The sequence below is a fragment of the Erythrolamprus reginae genome, chromosome 5 (assembly GCF_031021105.1).
Source record: "Erythrolamprus reginae isolate rEryReg1 chromosome 5, rEryReg1.hap1, whole genome shotgun sequence".
Classification (NCBI taxonomy): Eukaryota; Metazoa; Chordata; class Lepidosauria; order Squamata; family Dipsadidae; genus Erythrolamprus; species Erythrolamprus reginae.
The window spans coordinates 3881655-3898961 of record NC_091954.1 but is presented as its reverse complement, the minus strand read 5'-3'; the positions used below and the strand labels follow the sequence as shown (position 1 = coordinate 3898961).

Genomic DNA, 17307 nt, shown 5'->3' with positions numbered 1-17307 from the left:
TCTGGATCCGTCGTGGGCGCATGCACATCCAGTGGGCATACGGGTGCCCGTCGGCACAAGATTTGGCTTCTGTGAATGCGCAGCAAGCGATATCTTGCGCAAGGATGCTAGCACGCATGAGATTTCACGGATTTTTGGCGATTTCTGTCCCTCCCTCCCTCCGCCACCCGCGAGCTCGCTTCCGTCTCCGACTAGCTTGTTGCTTATATCATTAAGATTTTTATTAATATTGATTATTTATGCATTTGACCCCTATGACTTTAAATATTGAACCTCATGATTCTTGACAAATGTCTCTTTTTCTTTTATGTACAACTGAGAGCATCGGCACCAAAGACAAATCCCTTGTGTGTCCAATCACACTTGGCCAATAAAGAATTCTATTCTATTCTATTCATAGAAACATAGAAGACTGACGGCAGAGAAAGACCTCCTGGTCCATCTAGTCTGCCCTTATACTATTTCCTGTATTTTATCTTAGGATGGATAGATGTTTATCCCAGGCATGTTTAAATTCAGTTACTGTGGATTTATCTACCACGTCTGCTGGAAGTTTGTTCCAAGGATCTACTACTCTTTCAGTAAAATAATATTTTCTCATGTTGCTTTTGATCTTTCCCCCAACTAACTTCAGATTGTGTCCCCTTGTTCTTGTGTTCACTTTCCTATTAAAAACACTTCCCTCCTATTCTATTCTGTTCTATTCTACTCCAGTGTTTCCCAACCTTGGCAACTTGAAGGTATTTGGACTTCATCTCCCAGAATTCCCCAGCCAGTGAATGCTGGCTGGGGAATTCTGGGAGTTGAAGTCCAAATATCTTCAAGTTGCCAAGTTTGGGAAACACTGCTCTACTCTACTCTATTCTACTCTACTCTACTCCTCTTTCTTGAGAAAGCAGGAACAACATGGCTGGGCATGTCCTGAATGTATTTTAGATAACTACAACAAAATATTTTCCTTTGTAGAGCTGTCTTTCAAGCCTCCTTCCCATTCTGTTTTCTTTTTTTTCAAAAGATTTTAAGATGGCTCCATGATTGCTGGTATTGCTGTTGTATTTTTGCATGGATAATTTTTTTTACTAAAAGACGATTTCATGAGTTTTTGAATATCAGACTTGTCTAGAATAGAATAGCAGAGTTTGGAAGGTACCTCGGGAGGTCTTCTAGTCCAACCCTCTTGCTTAGGCGGGAAACCCTACCAAGGGCTCTCCAAATTTGGCCACTTGAAGGCTTGTGGACTTCAACTCCCAGAATTCTCCAGCCAGGTATGCTAGAATAGAACAGAATAGCTATGCTGGCTGGAGAATTCTGGGAGTTGAAGTCCACAAGCCTTCAAGTGGCCGAGTTTGAAGAACTCTGAGGTAAATGGTACGCGAAGATCATGGCCAGCTGAGGAATTCTGGGAGTTGAAGTCCACAAGGCTTCAAGTGGCCGAGTTTGAAGATCTCTGAGGTAAATGGTAACGCGAGGATCAGGGCCCCCGAGGAATTCTGGGAGTTGAAGTCCACAAGGCTTCAAGTGGCCGAGTTTGAAGAACTCTGAGGTAAATGGTACGCGAAGATCTTGGCCAGCTGAGGAATTCTGGGAGTTGAAGTCCACAAGTCGGTCGTCCGGCCCCTTTACCCGCTGCGAAGCGCAGCCTTTTTCCGGGCGGTTACTTGGCGCGGGGGCGGCCGAGCGCTGCCCTCCAAGTCCGGGAAGGAGGCGGAGGCGGCGTCGAGACTCCGCCTCGGAGGGCCCTCCTCCCCCCCCCCCGCGCAGCTTCGCTTTCGTCCCGGAAGGAGGGAAAGAGCTGCGCCCGAGAAGGACTCGGCTGTCCCGCCCGCCTTCCAATTCCTGACCCCGCGGCTGGAGGTTCGCTTTCGCCAGGTAGGGATCGGCGGGACCGGGGACGGGGACCCGGGAGCCTGGCTGGGAGGGAGGCAGGGAGGCGGGCAAGCAGGCAGACGAGACCGCAGGAAGGCGGGCAAGAAGACTGACAGACAGGAAGACAAGAGCGGACAGAGAAGAAAGACAGTCGGACAAGAAGACAAACAGAGAGGCAGGCAAGCAAGAATAGAAAATAGCATAGCAAAGCATAGAATAGGATAGAATAGAATAGAATAGAATAGGAAAATTAAAATAGAACAAGGAGAACAGAACAGAACAAGGGAATTAGAATAAAATAGAATAGAATAGGGAAATTAAAATAGAACAAGGAGAACAGAACAGAACAAGGGAATTAGAATAAAATAGAATAGAATAGAGAAATTAAAATAGAACAAGGAGAACAGAACAGAACAAGGGAATTAGAATAGAACAGAACAGAAGGAGAATAGAACAGAACAAGGAGAATAGAATAGAATAGAATAGAATTCTTTATTGGCCAAGTGTGATTGGTCACACAAGGAATTTGTCTTGGTGCAGATGCTCTCAGTGTACATAAAAGAAAAAGAGACATTTGTCAAGAATCATGAGGTAAAAAACACTCAATGGTTGTCATAGGGGTCAAATAAGCAATGAGGAAACAATCAATATTAATAAAAATCTTAAGAAACAAGCAACAAGTGACAGTCATAAGTGGACAGGCAGAAGGGCAAGAAGGGAAGAAGACTGACAGGCCAGGAGCGAGCGAGGGGAGCTGCCCAGGGGAGCGGGGGGGGGGGCTGTGGGGCCGAGGCAGGGGAGGCAGCGCAGCGGGGCCCAGCTTGGGGCCGGGAAGCCTCCGGAGCGCGCGGAGGGTCCCTCCCTTCCTCGCCCCCCCCCCCCCGGAGGCGCCTCCGGGCCAACATGGCTGAGGGAGCGAAGGGAAGAGGGAGCGCCGCGGGCCTCGGGGCGGGGTTCCTGGGCGGAGGAGCAGCGAAGAGCCTCGGCCTCCCCCCCCCCCCCCGGGCGAGTTTGGCCTTTCAAGAACCCCGGGATCCGGAGCTATAAGGCTCTCCTGCTGCCTTTCCCCAGCCGGGGTCCCTCCCTCCGTCTCCCCCGAACTCGCCTCCGTCTCCGAGGCTTCGAAGGCCCTCGGCGCGCCACTTTAAGACTTTAAGCGCCCTTTTCGGGCTTGGCATAGGGCTGGGCTACTGCCAAGAACTAACTTCCTTCCCTTTTCAATCACTCCTTCCTTCCTTCCTTCCTTCCTTCCTTCCTTCCTTCCTTCCTTCCTTCCTTCCATTTTCTTTCTTTCTTTCTCATCACCCTTTCCCTCCCTCCTTCCTTCCCTTCTTTCTTCCTTCCTTTCTTTCCTTTTCAGTCCCTCCTTCCTTTCTTTTTCTTTCTTCCTCTCTTCCTCCCTCCCTCTCTCCCATCTCATCTCCTCTTCCTCTTCCCTCCCTTCCTTCCTTTCTTCCTGTCTCCCTCCCCCCATCTCCTCCTTTTCCCTCCCTTCCTTCCTTCCATTTTCTTTCTTTCTTCCTCCTCTCTCATCACCCACTTTCCTCCCTTCCTCCCTTCTTTCTTTCTTTCTTTCTTTCTTTTCTTTTCAGTCCTTCCTTCCTTCCTTTGTTCTTTCTTCCTCTCTTCCTCCCTCCCATCCCTTCTCCTATTCCTCCTCTTCTTCTCCCTTCTCCCCCCTCCTCTTCCTCGTTGTTGGCATTGTCTTCGTTAACAAGAACACAAACATATTTATTTTATTCCCCCTCATCCACAAACCAAACAGTCAGGTTTGCCCAAGGTGGGAAAACACAAACTAGCCAACTCTGGCTTGAGAAAGAGGCCAGGTTTTGTAATGGAGGGCAGCTCGGGCCCAGAAAGAGGTTACCCCACCCCACCCCACCCCGCATTGGAAGATCTGGATTTGAATGAGGGTAGTATGGGAAGGGAGAAGAGCAGGGTGGTGGTGGTGTTAAATTGCCTGAGACCTCATTTTAGCCAGTCTGAGTAGGTCATTCTTACTTTCCCTTCCACAAGCCAAGAATTTTGAGACTGAATGAGGAAGTTAGTGTTTGGAAATCAGATTCTCTGCAGTAGACTTTCAAGCAATAAGTGAAGTTGCCTTTGAATTGCAATTCTTCCTGGTGGTCATCTGACCCATCTCCAGGTTACGTTTGGGCAACAAAAAAGCAAAGCCGCTTAGCTTTCTTCTCGGTTTAGTTTGAGGCTATAAAGGCCTGGGATTTCCTGGTGGTCTCCCATCCCAGCAATACTTCTTCAGTTTTCCGAGATCTGCCAGGGTTGCTTATGAATGGCAAGCCGGAATTAGGGGAAGGTAGAGCTTTTTAATTCCACTTTAATACCTCCAAACAGTGACACACCGAATTAGGCCGGTGAAGAAACACAGGCAGTCTTTGTCTTACAACAGTTCATTTAGCGACTGTTCAAAGTTACAACGTCAACTCCCCCCAGAGATCAGAACTGCCTCTACCCTCCTCGTCTTTCATAAACTCCTAAAAACCCACTTATGTCGCCAGGCATGGGGAAGTTGACATGCCTCTTAACTACTACGATTTATGTATGGATTGCTTGGATTCTGTGATTAATTTTTTATGATAAGGGTTTTATTCTGTTTTTAATATTGGATTTGTACATTGTGTATTACGTTGTGAGCCGCCCTGAGTCTTCGGAGAGAGGCGGCATACAAATCTAATAATAATAATAATAATAAAAATAATAATAATAATTATTATTATTATTAATTATTATTAATTATTATTATTATTAAATTGAAAATGAAGAGAGACTAGTATAGACCTATATATAAATATATATATTTATTTCTGGAGAAATGTAGTGAGGGCCTAAAACATTTATCAGAATTTGGACTATTGCAGTTATGTGTGCCTATATGTGGGTCTATGTGTGTGTGTGTATGTGTCGTTTGTTTCCTCTTTTTCTTTCTGGCTGAAGTCCCACCAAAAGAGTTGTTTGTGCCTGCCTTCTGCAGTACAGTGGAACCCCGACATAAGAGCTGCTCTACTTAAGAGCAACTCGAGATAAGAGCTGGGAGGGGAGAGATATTTTTGTTCTACTTACAAGCCCAAATTCGAGATACAAGCGCCAAGGAGCTGTCTCCTGAAGCCAAACGCTAACTTCTGCGTTCGGCTTCAGGAGACAGCTGCGAAGCGGCGCGCGTGTTTTAAAAGGTTGCAGCCGGCCTGGGGGGCTCGGGGGGGTGCTTGCAGCTTTCTTTCTTGCTCTTTTTCTTTCTCTCTTTTACCTTCCCTTCCTCTATTTCTTCTTTTCTTTCTCCTTCCCACCTTCTTCCCTCCCTCCCTCCCTTCACTCATTCCTCTCTTACTCTCCCCTTTCATAAGTTTCCTTGCTTCCTTCCTCTGTTCCTGTCCCTTCCCCCTTTCTTTCTTTCTTTCTTTCTTGCTCTTTTTCTTTCTCTCTTTTACCTTCCCTTCCTCTATTTCTTCTTTTCTTTCTCCTTCCCACCTTCTTTCCTCCCTCCCTCCCTTCACTCATTCCTCTCTTACTCTCCCCTTTCATAAGTTTCCTTGCTTCCTTCCTCTGTTCCTGTCCCTTCCCTCTTTCCTTCCTTCCTTCCCACCCTCCGTCCATTCATTCACCCATTCCTCTCTTGATCGCTTAAAGCCGGTCCCTGGTGCAAAAAGGGTTGGGGACCTCTGTCCTACAGGATTGGGTGGCAGAGAAGTTGAACATATGTAAATTTAAAAGTTTAAGAAAGTTTACAAGTTAAGTGAAAGAAACTTCATTATTCATTTATATGTACATGTACATTTCTTCATTAAAAACATGTCTTTCTGCATAATTTAGACTAACTTTGTGAGTTTTTTGAGGGCTGGAACCAATTAAAATTATTTACATTAATTCCTATGGGGAAAAGTCGTTCGAGATAAGAGCTGCTCGACTTAAGAGCCCAGGTCCGGAACGAATTAAACTCGTATCTCGAGGTACCACTGTACTTCGTAATGTTGTGACTTGAACTCCTGTTCCTGTTGCGGCTGGTTGTGTTGTAAATAAATCAGGTTTGGGGACAATCTCATCCACTCCCATCTTGTCCTTTTCCTGTACACCCGATACCAGCTAACTGCTGTGGCCAGGGGCTATTTTGGGAGATGGCCTGTTGGATGGACAGCTGATTGTCAATGTATGAAAACAATGTTATTTCCTAAAGCTTGGAAGAATGAAAGATTGCATGCAGCTTGTGTTGCGTTATGGGGACTCAATATTATTTTTATCCCCTGCAGGTTATGGTGGACTTGATATTACAGGGGGTCCCCGACTTACAACCACATTAGAACTCCAAATTTATGTTGGCTAAGGGTAGCTTTGGCTCCATTTTTTTCCCACCGTTGTGAAGCAAATCGGGGCAGTTCTGAAATTAGTGACACTTTTGTTAAGTGAATCCGACTTCCACGTCACTTTTGCTTGTCGGATGGTCACAAAAATGGAGGTGGGGAATCGCGTGTGACCCCCGGGACGCTGCGACCCCATCATAAACATCAGTCAGTTGGCAAGCATCCAAATGCAGATCACGTGACCCTGTGAGGAAAAGGGTCCTACGTCACTTCCCCACCCCTGCCCCAGTACAACTTTGAGCAGTCCATCAACAAATGAGGTCTACCTGTACAGTGGTACTTCTACTTACAAACTTAATTCGTTCCGTTACCAGGTTCTTAAGCAGAAACTTTTGTAAGAAGAAGCAATGTTCCCCATAGGAATCAATGTAAAAGCAAATAATGCGTGTGATTGGGGAAACCACAGGGAGGGTGGAGGCCCTGTTTCCTCCCAGGAGATTCCTAGAGAGGCCCCATGGAGGCTTCTCCCCACCTTTTCCAGCCCTGTTTCCTTCCAGGAGATTCCTAGAGAGGCCCCATGGAGGCTTCTCCCCACCTTTTCCAGCCCTGTTTCCTCCCAGGAGATTCCTAGAGAGGCCCCTCGGAGGCTTCTCCCCGCCTTTTCCAGCCCTGTTTCCTCCCAGGAGATTCCTAGAGAGGCCCCACGGAGGCTTCTCCCCACCTTTTCCAGCCCTGTTTCCTCCCAGGAGATTCCTAGAGAGGCCCCACAGAGGCTTCTGCCTGCCTTTTCCAGCCCTGTTTTCTCCCAGGAGATTCCTAGAGAGGCCCCACGTACGTGGAATACCTGGTACGTGGATTTTTTTTCCTCCCCTAAAACTAAAACTGCACCTTATACTCCGAAAAACACAATATGTATAACAGTACGTACAAAGGCCCCAAGATTTGTCAGTGCTTGAGGCACCAGTGAGCCCTAATCCATCACTGTGCTGAGTTCAGTTTCCTTGTTCTCCCCCACCCCCACCCCGGACATTAATTCAAGCTCACGTTTCCCTGGTGCATTTGAACCTTATGCAAACAACCTTTGTATAGCTCCCGGCCTCTGTGTTTCGTTTGGCCAATGCAAGAAGTCAGCACTACTTGTGCTGGCTTGTGGACTTCAACTCCCAGAATTCCTGAGCTATGCTCAGGTTTGGTTTTTTTTCTATAAAGGAAACATAGAAACATAGAAGATTGACGGCATAAAAAGACCTCACGGTCCATCTGGTCTGCCCTTATACTATTTCCTGCATTTTATCTTAGGATGGATGGATGTTTATCCCAGGCATGTTTAAATTCAGTTACTGTGGATTTACCAACCAGGTCTGCTGGAAGTTTGTTCCAAGCATCTACTCCTCTTTCAGTCAAATAACATTTTCTCACGTTGCTTTTGATCTTTCCCACAACTGACCTCAGATTGTGTCCCCTTGTTCTTGTGTTCACTTTCCTATTAAAAACACTTCCCTCCTGAACCTTATTTAACCCTTTAACATATTTAAATGCTTCGATCATGTCCCCCCTTTCCCTTCTGTCCTCCAGACTCTACAGATGGAGTTCATTGAGTCTTTCCTGATACGTTTTATGCTTAAGACCTTCCACCATTCTTGTAGCCCGTCTTTGGACCCGTTCAGTTTTATCCATCTCTTTTGGTAGGTGAGGTCTCCAGAACCGGACACAGTATTATTCCAAACGGGGTCTCACCAGCGCTCTATATAGTGGACAGGTTATGAGCCCAGGGCTGAAGTACCAGGTCCAGAACTGAAGGGGAGACAGAGCTAAAGGAGACAGAACTTGCAGGAAACCAGGATTGGTGACCAGAGCTTGTGGGAATTTAGACATAGGCAGGAGAGCAGGTTTTTGGCAAGAAACCAGGTTTCTGAAGGAGACAGAGACTAGAGTGAACAGTGCAGTCAGGCGGTAGGGAAAGCAAGTAGGATGCTTGGCTGCATAGCTAGAGGTATAACAAGCAGGAAGAGGGAGATTGTGATCCCCTTATATAGAGCGCTGGTGAGACCCCATTTGGAATAATACTGTCTTCAGTTCTGGAGACCTCACCTACAAAAAGATATTGACAAAATTGAACGGGTCCAAAGACGGGCTACAAGAATGGTGGAAGGTCTTAAGCATAAAACGTATCAGGAAAGACTTCATGAACTCAATCTGTATAGTCTGGAGGACAGAAGGAAAAGGGGGGACATGATCGAAACATTTAAATATATTAAAGGGTTAAATAAGGTTCAGGAGGGGAAGTGTTTTTAATAGGAAAGTGAACCCAAGAACAAGGGGACACAATCTGAGGTTAGTTGGGGGAAAGATCAAAAGCAACATGAGAAAATATTATTTGACTGAAAGAGTAGTAGATCCTTGGAACAAACTTCCAGCAGATGTGGTAGATAAATCCACAGTAACTGAATTTAAACGTGCCTGGGATAAACATATATCCATCCTAAGATAAAATACAGAAAATAGTATAAGGGCAGACTAGATGGACCAGGAGGTCTTTTTCTGCCGTCAGACTTCTATGTTTCTATGTTTCTAGAGGACTACAGAAGGTTTTTTTATATTATTATTCTTTTTAAATAGGAACTTTTGCTGTTGAGCCCCACTGCTTACTACTTACTACCACAACTGAGTCCCCAATTTCTATTGTTAAACAAGGCAGTTGTTCCTTGAATTTTGTCCCATTTTATGATCTTTTTTTTGGGGGGGGCGCAGTTGCTAAGCAAATTGTTGCAGTTGTTAAAGCGAATTATACAGTTGTTAAGGGAACCCGTCTTTCACAATTTATTTATTTATTGGATTTCTATGCCGCCCCTCTCCGAGGACTCGTGGTGGCTCCCAACATTTTTAAAATTAACTTAAATATCAGATTTGTTTATATTGTTTTATTACTGTTGTTAGCCGCCCCGAGTCTGCGGAGAGGGGCGGCATACAAATTTGATTAATAAAATAATAAATAAATATACAGTATTCAAAATCTTAAATCCAATTAATTAAGTAAGAATCTAAAACAGTTGCTCGTCCGAAGCCAGCTGGGAAAGTTAACAATGGGGATGATGTGATTCTGGGACTGTGCAATTGTCATCAATACACACCTGTTGCCAAGGGCCTGAATTTTGATCTTGTGACCTGCGAGGAGAAGGAAGAAGGAAGAAAGGAAAGGAAGAAAAAAGGGGGAAGAGGAGGAGCAGGTGGAGAAAAGAAGAAGAGGAGAAGGAGGAGGAGGAGGAGAAGAATAGAAATAGAATTCTTTTTTTCCCCAATAAATTTTATTCGTTTTCATAAAATAGACAATACTGACAAACATAACATTAAACATAAAAATGGGGTTGTATCTTCCCCGCTTATTCAAAAAGTAAAAATTTCAATACAGAAAAAAGAATACTTTAAAAAATACTGAAAATCAACTTATTAATATAAATGAAAAGAAGAAATTTGTTTGACTTTTTATAATAGGTCTTAATATATAAACTAATTCTAACATAATTCTAAAATCTTATCCCTACTAATTCTAATATAACACTTAAATCATATCTCCACTAATACAATTCTATTATTTATTTATTTGTTTAGAAAGGATCAGGGTTTGATGAGAAGAAATATCTGACATGCAAAATCTGTGGGGCAAGGAGATGTGGGCAGACATGTTACCGTTGTAGGTCAACCTTCCTGTGGGACACCATGAATTTCTGAATCTCAGATAACCCAAGAGTAGCATTTTTGGATCAGGCCAAGGTCTATCACGGTATCAGTCCCTCAACCATCAGGGAATAAAGTAGAATAGAGTAGAGTCGAATAGAGTAGAGTCGAATAGAGTAGAGTCGAATAGAGTAGAATAGAATAGAATTCTTTATTGGCCAAGTGTGATTGGACATCCAAATAATTTCTCTTTGGTGCCTATGCTCTCAGTGTACATAAAAAAAGATACAGTAGGCCCTCACCTATCGCTGGTGTTATGTTGCAGACCTGGCCGCGATAGGTGAAATCCGCTATGGGCAATTTATCGACTGATAGTACTTATTTAAGTATTTATATTGTAATTGTTTGGTAAGTTTTCATTGTTTTAAGTGTTTATAAACCCTTCCCACACAGTATTTATTTTAGATAGTATTTAAATACAGGATTTACAATTTTAGATATATATTTTTTTAAAAAACCTGCCGATCGAGTTCCGCGGGCTGTTTAAATCTGCCGATCGACTTCCTCAGAAACCCGCGATGAAGTGAAGCCGCAGTAGGTGAAGCGCGGTATAGCGAGGGACTACTGTACATTTGCCAAGAATAATGAGGTACAATACTTCATGATTGTCATAGGGGTCAAACAAGCAATCAAGAAACAATTAAAATAAATCATAACGATACAAGCAACAAGTTACATTCCAAACGAAGACACCCTAAACATTATGAATGGATGGATTCTTGCAGATGGATGCTAAATTTGAATAGATGTTTGGATAGAAATTGTAACTACGTTACGATGGTGCCAACTTAAATAACGAAACCTTCCTGTGTAGACAAAGGCCGGTTTGTGTTTCACCAAACACTTTTAGTACCCAGAAAGCAGCCTGAAAACAGAACAAGCATTGAGGATATAGAAGCTGATCCTTCGTGGGTTATATTTAGACAAGCTGTGTTTAGATTTTGTACGCTTAGAGAACTTTTAAAAGTTGATTTGTCTGCTAATGAATGCTTTGGAAATATAGGCGATTCTGAAGACCATATGAGGAACCTTTCAGGGCCTGTCCACAGCACTGACTTAGTTACTGACTTGTGCCCAGCCTTGAGTTTGCAGGAAACTATATGTCGACTCCACATCATGTGATATCATCTGTGGTCACTATTTCAAGCCATTGCAGTCACTTGGTTTCTCCTTGAGTTGGCGGGAGGCCAGAAGTAATGGGATTCTACACAATTTCAAGCATCGTAGGGTGGAAGAGGGGAAAATGCTACTTCAACACCGTGGTAGATGATTTAACTTGTTCATAGGTTTAAAATAGGATAAAGGCCTCATCATCATCATCATCATCATCATCATCGTAATATAAGCCCGTGAAAGTGGTCCCAGTGGTACTTGGCACGTTGGCGCAGTACCAAAGGATCTCAGCGGACATTTGAAAACCATCGGAATTGACAAAATCTCCATCTGTCAATTGCAAAAGGCCACTTTACTGGGATCGGCAAACATAATTTGCCGCTACATCACGCAGTCCTAGGTGCTTGGGAAGCGCCCGACTGGTGATGAAATACGAAATCCGGCATAGTGATCTTGTTTGCTGTGTTGTACTGACATAATAATAATAATAATAATAATAATAATAATAATAATAATAATAATAATAATAATAATAATTTTATTAGATTTGTATGCCTCCCCTCTCCGAAGACTCGGAGCAGCTCACATCAAGAGGTTAAGTTTGGACAGGGAGTCTCTACTCACAGTCGCTCATGCCCTTATCACCTCAAGATTCGACTACTGCAATGCTCTCTACATGGGGCTGCCTTTGAAGAGCGTTCGGAAACTGCAAATTGTACAAAATGCAGCCGTGCGAGCGGTCATGGGCCTTCTCAGGAATGCCCATGTTTCTCCAACACTCCACGGACTGCATTGGCTGCCGATTGGTTTCCGGACCCAATTCAAAGTGTTGGTAATGACCTATAAAGGCCTACATGGTATGGGGCCAGTTTGTTGGGTATTTTGATTATTATTAATATTATTTGCATTAGCAGAGTTCAGCTGGCTTAATTTGCAGCGGAGTTAGCATGGCAAGAAATAACACGGGGTTCAGAATCCCTTTTGTTAGCAATGAATGACCACTCCTTCATAAAGATGAAAAATACAATCTTTACTTACAATTCTGTTGATTCATGCAATTACAGATTGCAGGCAGATAAGTTTATAGTCCAGTCCATATTAATAACTTCTGGATGGTCCCTTGTGTGAGGATGGCTTTGGATTTCATCTCACACCTGTGTCCTCAGCTGAGGACAATGGAGCACACAGGAGTTCAGAAGAAGAAGGTAGAAGAGGAAGAAGAGAAGGGGGGATCATCTACTCTGCAGAGGTTTATATAGCCTGCAGAGCATCTTTTCGTCATCAAAAGGTGACACGCTGGTCAGTTAATTGCGACCTGGCCATAGCGATGTGTTTACAAGACAGTGCAAACATGTAGTAGCGTAGTTAAACCCAACACAGATTACTTGTGGGACCGCCTTCTGCCGTATGAGTCGCAGAGGCCGGTTAGGTCCCACAGAGTTGGCCTTCTCCAGGTCCCATCAACTAGACAATGACACTTGACGGGGCCTAGGGAAAGAGCCTTCTCTGTGGGGGCCCCGGCCCTCTCGAATCAGCTCCCCCCTGAGATTCGTACTGTCCCCACCCTCCTCACCTTCCGCAAGAGTCTGAAGATTCATTTATGCTGCCAGGCTTGGGGCCATTAGCTCCCTGGCCGACGAATGTTATGTATGATTGTTGTATGAGTGGGTATGATTGATTTTTAATATCATTGGGGATTTTAGACTAGTTTACTTTGCTTTAATTAATTGGATTTAAGCTATTGTATTTTATTTTTTCTTTTTATATGTAGTAAACCACCCCGAGTCCTATATTCCTAAAATATAATTACAGATGTGTACCAAGGTAGTAAAATTAGCACGTGGCTTAACAGCTCTGCTCCTTTTCTTTTTTTAAAGCCCTGGAGCAAGACATTTAGCAAGTCTATAGTAAATTACCATCTGTACATCTGCATAGCCTTCCCAGCTTTGCCAGTTTTGTTTTACTGTACTGTACGCAGCATTGGACACGATTATTTTGTGTTTTAAAATTGGGAACATGACAAGAAAAGAGCATTTCATATGTCTCCCCCTCTCCTGTTTTCCTTTAATTTGCTAGAAATGGAAATTATTCTTTGGCTCTGAAAAGGAGCTGAGCTTTAAAATTCCACTTTGGCATCCTGTTGACGACAATGGCTGTTTTCCCCCCTGTCTCTCTCTCTTTTCCCTTTCGCTTCCCTCCAAACAGCAGTGGGACATTCACTTACCTTCCCTACTGGTTCGCAAACGTGAGCTCGCGTAAGTGGCTGCAGGCTATGCTTGCCCACGCTCCTTCCGCGAATGCGCTTTGCTCACACATTTATCTATCTATCTATCTATCTATCTATCTATCTATCTATCTATCTTTCTATCTATCTATCTATCTATCTACCTACCTACCTACCTACCTACCTACCTACCTACCTACTTACCTATCTAATCTATCTATCTATCTATCTATCTATCTATCTATCTATCTATCTATCTATCTATCTATCTATCTATCTACCTACCTACCTACCTACCTACCTACCTAATCTATCTATCTATCTATCTATCTATCTATCTATCTATCTATCTATCTATCTATCTATCTAATCTATCTATCTATCTATCTATTTATTAGATTTGTGTGCCGCCCCTCTCCGTAGACTTGAGGCGGCTCACAACAATAACAAGAACAATGTAAGAACAAATCTAATAATTTAAAAACGCTAAAAAACCCATTATTAAAAGCAAACAAACACACAAACATTCCATGTATAAACTGTATAGGCCCGGGGGAGATGTGTCAGTTCCCTCATGCCTGACGGCAGAGATGGGTCTTAAGAACTTTACGAAAGGCAAGGAGGGTGGGGGCACTTCTAATCTCCGGGGGGAGCTGGTTCCAGAGGGTCGGGGCCGCCACAGAAAAGGCTCTTCTCCTGGGTCCCGCCAAACGACATTGTTTAGTCGACGGGACCCGGAGAAGGCCAACTCTGTGGGACCTAACCGGTCGCTGGGATTCGTGCGGCAGAAGGCGGTCCCGGAGGTATTCTGGTCCGATGCCATGAAGGGCTTTATAGGTCATAACCTGCACTTTGAATTGTGACCGGAAATTGATCGGGAACCAATGCAGACTGCGGAGTGTTGGTGTAACATGGGCATATTTAGGGAAGCCCATGATAGCTCTCGCAGCTGCATTCTGCACGATCTGAAGTTTCCGAACACTTTTCAAAGGTAGCCCCATGTAGAGAGTGTTACAGTAGTCGAACCTCGAGGTGATGAGGGCATGATGAGGGCTTGCACGCATGCACGCAGCTTAAATAGGGCGTCATGGAGCCAGGATGGGTGGACAGGTGGGTGGGCTGCCAGAGCAATCAGGGCAACCTGGGCGGGAGGCGTCCCTCCCACACTCCTGGCCCCCTGACCGGTTATGGTGGGATCAGGAGGCAGTGGTGGGCAGCAGCGAGTGCGCCTAGGTGTGTGGCTCTGGTTGTTTGGCACCCATGCACACGCGCAACCAGCAAGATACTGGCTGGTTTTGTCTTTTTTTCCCCTTCTGCACATGGAGATGAAAATCACCCAAATCTTGTGTGCCTGAGCGTGCTCGTGTGAGCAAGATTTGGTGATTTTTGATGCTTCGTGAAAATTGCCGAAATCTCACATGGGCGTGCTCACGCGAGAGATATTTGGGCGATTTTCACAAAAAAAGTGTTGAAAACCGCCCCAATCTCGCTTGCGCCAGGATGCTCACGTGTGATTTGGGTTGCTGTGTGTGTGCAGAAGCTGAATCACGCACACACACATGTACATGCAATACCATGAGCACCATCAGATAGCTGCACATCATTGCCGGGAAGATACGCACGAGACGAGTGGGTGGAGGAGGTTGCGCTCATTGCCAGCCTGGCTTTCAAAAAGGAAGAAGATACCATCTAGCAGAATGCTCGAAAGCGATCAGGCAGGGTGGCATTGCTACATACACACACACACAAACACACACACACACATGAACATGTACACGCAGACGCACAGTGTCTCTCTTTCCCTCTGTATCTCTCTCCCCCTCTCCCCCACTCTCTCTGTGTGTACACTGTGTATGTCTCTCTCACCACCCCTGTCTATCACTCTGTATTTGTTTCCCTATGTCTCTCTTTCTCCCCCCACAATTCTCTTTTTGGAAATCCAGGCTGGCAGAGGAACGATCTCCTCCCTTTCTTGTGATGCCCTGGCCGGCTGTGACTGAGCTGGGAGCATGCGCACCTGCAGGGAGACCATCCCTAAGCGAGCGGTTATCCGCGGAGCGTGACGCCCTTCCTGCACTTTGGCGCTTTTATTTATTCATTTGTTCAATACATAAATACATAGGAAGAAAAATAGACATGTAGTAATATATATATATATATAAGGGTAAAAGTGAACTTAGAGGAGAGGATACATGAAAGGAAGAAAATATATATTAAAAGCGAGAGAAAGGAAAGACCATTGGACGGGGGACGAAAGGCACACCAATGCACTTATGTACGCCCCTTACTGGCCTCTTAGGAACCTGGAGAGGTCAATTGTGGAGGAGTCTAAGGGAGAAATGTTGGAGGTTAGGGGTTGACACTATTGAGTCCGGTAATGAGTTCCACGCTTCGATAACTCGATTGTTGAAATCATATTTTTTACAGTCAGGTTTGGAGCGGTTCGTATTAAGTTTGAATCTGTTGCGTGCTCTTGTGTTGTTGCGGTTGAAGCTGAAGTAGTCATTGACCAGTAGGACGTTGCAGCATATGTTCAAGTCGTGTTTTAGGCGCCGCAGTTCTAGGCTATCTAGGCCCAGGATTATTAGTCTATTTTCGTAGGATATTCTGTTTCGAGTGGAGGAGTGAAGGGCTCTTCTGGTGAAATATCTTTGGACATTTTCAAGGGTGTTGATGTCTGAGATGTGGTATGGGGTTCCAGACAGATTAGCAGTAGTCCAGGATGGGTCTGGCAAAAGTTTTGTAGGCTCTTGTGAGTAGTGTGAGATTGCCTGAGCAGAAGCTGTGTAGGATCAGGTTAACAACTCTAGAAGCCTTTTTGGCGATATTGTTGCAGTGGGCTTTAGCACTGAGGTCATTCGATATTAATATTCCAAGGTCTTTTACTGAGTGTGGGTTGGCAGTGAGAGATTGTTTATTCAGTTCGTATGTGCGGTTTGGAATCTTTTTGCCGATGTGGAGGGTAGAGCATTTGTTGGTTGATATTTGAAGTTGCCAGGTGTTAGACCAGTCTGAGACAAAGTCCAGGTCTTTTTGGAGAGTGAGTGTGTTATCAGTGGTGTTGAAAAGTTCCACATCATGCTTGCGCATGCCCTCAGCTCAGCCACAGTTAGTAAGAGGATCATGAGGTGGGAGAGGAGGAGGACCGCCTGATAGGAAGCCGCGACTGGCGATCATTTCTCAGCCTGGATTTCCAAAAATATCCAAAAAGGAAAGCGATAGGGAGCTGCAGCAATGGGCCCAAAGAGCCGCATGCAGCTCCATAGCCATAGGTTGCCAACTCCTGCTCTAAGAGATACTGGAAATCTAATCCTTTGCTGCCATCTAGTGTTCAGGCAGAGCCTTTACAGCTTAGAATGATAGCCCTAAATAATGAAAACATCTATCTGGGAGCTAAATTAAAGGAAATTATGGGATTGTGTCCTTCGTTTTTCACAAAATCTCCTTTGTAAATGTGTAAAATAGATCTAGTCATTCTTCTTTCAATCTTATCTATCCTGCTTTCCGAAACAAAAATTAAATGAAGCTACAATATTTCCTGAATCCAATCAAATATTGGAAAGGTGAGGTTGGCTATATAGCTCGCTCACTATAATTCATTCAAATTCAGATCTCTTCCCTTGAAGAAGGTGGGTGAGCTAGAAAAACGACATATAAATACATAAAAATATAAATCAATACATTTTGCTATATGCTAACACCCAACATATGTGAGAGCATATGCACAAAGACAAATTCCTTCTGTGTCCAATCTCACTTGGCCAATAAAGAATTCTATTCTATTCTATTCTTATGTTTCTTGTTCCTCTTTAAATAAACAGGCACTTTATTTTATGACTCAGTTAATAGGTACCTTATGATAAACGACTTAGAACGCCAGATTCTTCTTATATAGTCTATGCATTATCATTTTTAAAAGTTACATATTAAATCTTATCTCTGCTTATCTCAGAGAAGCAGAATAATTTTTAAAAACCTACAGCTCTGGGGGGGGAAAGGCAAAGTGATTTGACCTTTTCTCTGGGTATAAGAAAGCAAACATTGTTTAACGAGAATAAA

The 17307-nt window shown here is 44.1% G+C and overlaps 1 protein-coding gene across 1 annotated transcript in view; it reads left to right on the top strand.

Annotated features, from left to right (window-relative positions):
- The first annotated feature begins 1610 nt into the window (after positions 1-1610).
- Positions 1611-17307, top strand: part of ANXA11 (annexin A11) — a 40785-nt gene continuing 25088 nt past the window's right edge. The window contains exon 1 of the mRNA XM_070752007.1: positions 1611-1869. The gene's annotated coding sequence lies outside the window, so the exon portion shown is untranslated. The remainder of the gene's footprint in view (positions 1870-17307) is intronic.